Source organism: Grampus griseus (assembly GCF_964374135.1).
Source record: "Grampus griseus genome assembly, chromosome: 7".
Lineage (NCBI taxonomy): Eukaryota > Metazoa > Chordata > Mammalia > Artiodactyla > Delphinidae > Grampus > Grampus griseus.
In genome coordinates, this window is record NC_139001.1 from 32,703,089 (window position 1) to 32,709,416 (window position 6,328).

Genomic DNA, 6,328 nt, shown 5'->3' on the forward strand with positions numbered 1-6,328 from the left:
TTAACAACATTTTACAGAAAAGGAAACTGAGGCTCACCAGTAAAGGTTATAAGGTTTTCATTTATTGAGCACTTACCATAGTAAAGCACTAGGCTCAGTGTTTTATACATATCATTTTATTTAATTCTTTCAACAACCCTGTGATTCAGTTACTTGCTCCAATTTACACATAAGGAAATAAGATTTAAGCAGTTAAGTAAAGCCAAAGATTACAAATATACTAGGTGGCTGAGCAAGAACTCAAACCTACATGCATTGATCCCAAAGCCCACTCTTTATCATTACAATGGGAACTCTTTCAAGGTACCAGACAAACCTCCCTCCTTCATTAGTCATGGCTTTAATATATTTTTTTTGGTAGGTTAACAAATTAAAGATGCTAAAAGAAATTCTTTGTTCATTTTTGTTCTCAACTTTTCCTGGTTGAAATTTAATTATAGGCAGTACCTAACACACAAAAGCCCTCCTGCAAGCAATCTAAAGATCTCTGACCTCCCGAAAAAACTAGCATTCTAACTATGCAGGAATTACAGCCCCTGAGAAAATATTCTGTAAACAGATCCAAAAATGGATCTCGGGACAGAAAGGTAAAAAGTGAAAATGGCTTAGGGGAAAAAAATTCTAAAAACTTACTCTCAGTTTCCTGGTAGGTGCCCTGATTCCATTACAAATTATCCCTACTGATCTAAATTTTTTTTCGTTTTATTTACTTTCTCTTACCCTATCTGAAATTTCATCAATGAAATTTTCATTGGAGTTATCAAGCATTTTTTCTTAAAAAGAAAAAATTCTGGAGAGATTATCAGTCATTATCAAATTTGTGTAAATTTATATAAATATAGCTTTCTTCCTTTAAGATGAGTTAAAAACAGTTACCCCGAAAAGTTTAACTTAGAATGCAACCTCTATCCATTCTAATAGGTGCATTTGAGGCTCAGAGCACTTAAAAGGGATTCTGCAGACCTGAGGTAGATGCTGCAGTGAACAGGGAAGGCAGGATGAATGCCCTGGGGAAGTTCACTAGTGAAGGGGTGGGATAACACAGGAAGCTTGCCAAATATAAACCACTTACTTCAGAACTTTGCCCAGACTGGGAATCTGCAAATGGAAGAAAGAGAACTTCTTTCCTACTATCTTCTGGAAATTCAAAACTCAAAATTTTCCTTTCAGTATGCAGTACCTCTATACTATGTGTTAAACAAGGTTTTAGTGTTTATTATATGGAAAGGTGGGTTTCAATATCTGTTGACCTAACTCATTGTTGAACTGGAGATTAAAAGTACATTTTTAAGTTACAGACATCCTTTTCAAAAAATAATTTGAATGAAGTGAAAAGTATTACTCCTTCCTCCCCTAAGTCTTCCATCAATTTGCATTACACTCCTCAATCCTGACAACTGTAGGGTGACTTAAAATACCCAGTTTTCCCACCTAACCTCAATGTCAGCGCATGCTATAAATTATTATCCCTAACTTTCAATTAACTATGTCAAAGTAAAGTTCCAAAGAATGTAGATATTAAGATTAAATAACTAGGTATAAAATGTTCTTTTCCAACTGGTACCCATAAACGGAACAAAGTACCTATATATAAAGTGTAACTTGACTTTTTCATTAATATGTAATAGACAATAGTTAACTTTTATAGAGCTGTTACTTTCTATCAGTTAAAAATAAAATTATTACCTTCATGAAGGAGCTTGAGTTTAAATTCAGGTCTCAAGCATTCTACTATCCCCAGAAATGCCCTCTCTTTTCCACTGAAGTTCTTCCTTTGGGGGGCACTAAATCATGATGGTTGGGGCTTCAGTTATGTGAAAGCTATAACTATGTCTTCACAGCAGCATTTTTTCTGTAATGAGAAGGTATTCAATGTATATTTATTTTCCAACACATAAAGCAAGCTACTAGATTTTGTTCTGCAGGTTTTACTATAAAATAGCCATTACCAGCCTGGTATAGTTTACCCAGCAATTGACTCGGTTAAAGTGAAGTAAAGACTAGGACTGTCTTTATGGAAGACTGCATGTGTCCAGGGGTTGGTGACTTAACCGGTGTTGGGGATTTGGACTAAGGCCTTGTTTCAACTCTCACATTCTGTAACTACTACAGAAACAAAAACATCCACAGTAAATTGCATTTTTCTCCACAATGAAAATATTTACTAACTGAACATATTTTGGAGCCACAGAAGCTTGAAAATAAGGGCTTCCCTCCTCATATCCCATCCCCTATAAAATCCTAGAATTAAATTGATAAGCTTATTTCTTAAGTAGTATTGGGATTGGATAAAGAGAACAGAAAGAAAAGAGAAAGCATTAAATATATAACCTAGAGGGTTAGTAATAATTGGAGTTCAGAAAACATACTAAGGCCATTAAATTTTGCTGGCAAACTGCTTTCTAGAATGTTTCACATCACATTTTAAAAAGTGAATTTTACCTTATACCTAAAGCAAAGATTAGGAAGAATTAGAAGTTCAATGTTTTAATTTATAGCAAAAAAGGGCTTTTATTGTTTATACATATTGAATACATGGCAGAGGGGAACACACTAGTCAGGCTGTAGTTACTCAAATCTCTGTAGACCAAGTTGGGGCTACTGCTGTTTTTTGATTTTGTTCAACAGCAAATCTATTTGTTCAAAACATTAAAGGTAATTCTCAGCTGTAATTTCTTAAAAACTGTCTTAATATTTGATTTTTTCTTTTTTTAGTTTTCCCGATAGACTTTTGTGTGGTAAAATTTATCTGTTAAAACCAATAATCTAAGAGTAAATCCCCAAACAGGCTAACTGAAGGATGAAGCCACTTGAAGTTTAGAGTTTCTCTTAATTCTAGGCACTTTGGTTAATGTCTCAAGATTTAAAGGATATTGAAATCTTATATTTAAAATCAGTGTCTGACCTTATTAACTACATTAAAAAATACTGCTCAAAAGTACTTTAGAAAATAAAATTTCCCTCATCTTTTAGGGTAGGTAAACAACACAATGTTCCTTCTATGATGTATACAAAATTGCTATGAATCAGTGGTGTCAAAAATTAAATGAAGACTCCTAATTCACAAATATTTTATAGAGTAATTTATTTCTTAAAAGATGGGTTTTGCAAGTTGTATTGTGTTAGTTAAATCACCATCAAAATGTTAAATGTATGCAAATATATATAAACAATCTATTTCAACTTTTCATTTTTCAGTGAAAAAAATTTTAAGCTAGTGTTCACAATGTCTCTTTTCCTTTATCTAAGGTTTGCCCTCTCTATAAACTTCCCTGTAATCTTGGTTTCTACCCATTTCTTACCCTGTACATACATACCTCTTTTTACCTCTTTGCTCTTTGAGGGATTTACAAATTATTTCATTTAATCCTCACAATGACTCTAAGGTAGAGCTTATTATCTATTTATAGATAAGAAAACCAAAGCTGTCTAGTAACTTGGTTAAGATCACAGAACATTAGAGCTCAGATTCAAAACTAAGTAGGAAAAAATCACCAAAACCAATTAGGACTCCAAAGCCCACACACTGTCTTTATATCATACTACATCATGCCATTACATACAGAAAAAAAAAACCTACAATAAAGAGAAACATTTTCCAAGCTGTAGTTCTCCAGATAATGCGTCTTCGTAAGAAACCTAGTAAATGAATCATGTAGGAAATCATTAGAACCAAAAGCTTGAAGTTAATATTCTAAGCAAAGTTAAGAAAAACACTCAGAGTAAAAATACTAATTACTCTTAGGTATTACATAGAGGGAACACGAAATACAACACATAAGCCACGGTTGAAAAAACACCAAAGCCATCATACTAGGTGTTCAGGTATCTTGGAATGCTTGTTAACTAATTTTCCCTTAACTAAAGGTCTCAGTCAAATGAAGAGTATTTTAGTGAATTCAACATTTCTGCTTTGTAAATTGAAGTTTTATCTTATTAAGCACATATTTAAGTTCTGTATCTTACTGATCATAGAAAATTTTTCCATTCGAATTAGGATCAACCTGTATTGAATATCAGGTACAGTATTTTCTTATTTTGATAAATTTTAAATTAATGATAGTTAAAAATGAATTAATCTACTGATTACACATTTAAAAATATATTTTAACCAATGATATATTAACAATTAAAAATTACCTGAAGAACCTATTAGAAGCTTTATTTCAGGTTCTATGAATTTTAATTCAGACAATTTTACTGCTGTAACTCAAAAATTACTTATGATTAAAAGCAAAGGATGTTTGAAACTGTCAAATTTCTTTTTACTTCTACCAGATTCAAAATATATGGATTAAATAACAAGACTTCAATTAAGAAAGAGAAAAAAAAAAGTGTTTCAAACTTCAGGTGGTCTAACTTATGCATACAATTCTCACAATTACAATGAATCACATGGTTAAATAACCATGGCTTCTATTTGCAAGCCCAATCCTTTCCTAGGCCCTCAGCACAGACGTTTTCTCTTTTTACTCCTCTAACCATTAAGCTAGTCTTTCTTACTTGTTCATGTTGCCATAGCTCCCAGTTAAACTGACATCTAAAGGATAACGATGGTAAAAACAGTTAACATCTACTATGTGGCACTTAATCTCACAGTTGACCAAGGTGTGGCACAGAGAGGCTAATAAATAAGCAGCTGAGGCAGGATTCGAACCCAGGCATTCGGGTTCCACGGCCTGAATTCTAAGAAGGTGAATAAACTGAAAATAGTCTTAGGTTCATTGTCACTGCGCACTATTAACAGATTATTTTACGTTTACAATTGTTTAAATCCCTTCTCATAATCTATGGTTGACTTAAATATCATATGTCTACTTAACTGTTGTACATCTTGAAGCAACGTAACAAAGGAAAGCTTTAGCTATCTTCACCTGCACACAGACCGCTTTGCCCCAAATTCTGCAATCCAGTTCTGCCTTACTCTAAACTGCCGTCTCTTTAAGAAGTCCCCCTCTTGAAAGATTTCTGGCGAACGCCTTAAAAAGCGACTAGGAGAGCTGAGTAGTATCTCTCCAACCAACCTCCCTCAGAAAAACAACTAAATTCCATTAGAATTATTCTCGGGACCTTTTGAGAATAAGACATAGGCCTTTGGGTAACTTCAAGACGAAAAAAAAAAAGTCAAAAAGCGTTGGGAGAAGGTGTGGGAGGACGCCTTTCCCCTTCTAAAAGGAAGGTATAAAGGGGCTCATAAAGAGAAAAAAGAAACCCTAAAATGCGGGGCGGCACACAGGACCACACAGCGAGCGCTCCCGGCCAGGGGGTCCGAGTCCTCCTCCGTGGTGGTGCGCCCTTGTGCTCAGCAGCCCTCCTTAAGACACCTAACCTCCACCTTCTCCAGCCTGCCGGCTCGGGGCCCACGGACCCCGTCCGGGCGGGGGACGGTAGGCCTCGTCAGGAGGGGCCCCGAATACAGCCCGAGGCGGGGCGCGAAAGGCGCCACCAAAGCCCGTCAGCGGCAAGGGGCGGGGGCCGGCGGTTGCTCAGGGACCGGGCGGGTCAGGAGGTGACGGGAGGAGGAGGCAGCAGGAAGAAAGGGGGATTGGGAAGCAGCGTCCCGTCCGTCGGCGCGGACAGCTCTGCCAAACCTCCGACTCCCCCAGTCCCGCCGCCGCCGAGCACCCTACAGGGCGAGAAGGGAAGTCCACAAAGTGCTGGAGCAGAGGGGAGAAAATTCAAAACGAGTCTACTCAACCTCGTCTTGGCTCCGAGGCCCCGCCATGGAGACCAGCACAGTGCGCACGCGCGCCCCTCCCGGAGCGCGCAGCGCAGTCGCTTGAGATAAGACCACTATCAGCCACCGTCGCTAGTTTCCCTTCTGATTCGTTCTTTTTTTCGTATCCCCGCCTCTCACCTGGATCTAAAGCCTGAAGCTAGTGTCGAGAACCCTAGAAAAATCTCGGTAGCCTGAGAGTCTGATTGGGAGTATGCTTGAAAAAGTAAACCTGGAAAGGCTTTAGTGAATTAGAGCTGAAGGCAGAGGAAATATAATAGATAATTTGGCTGGAGTCGGGAAGGTTTAATGCAAATAAGATAGCCTAAGGGCAGCGTGGGAAAAAAGACTACAATACCCAGTGGTTACAGTGTGTGAGAAGCGCTGCTTTCTGGGGGTTGTAGTATCTAGGAGCTGTGTTTGAATTATCGGGACTGAGGATAACCTGTTAAAATTAAAAAAGAGAGAGAGAGAGAGGAGAAGCCTATTTGAATCGGGCCTCTCTGTATCTTCACAATCGATTGTAAGCTTAAATATATTTTTTAAAAATACAGACAGATTAAAGGGACGCACCGCCTTTAAGACTATGCTTTACTAATCGATGACTCCTAA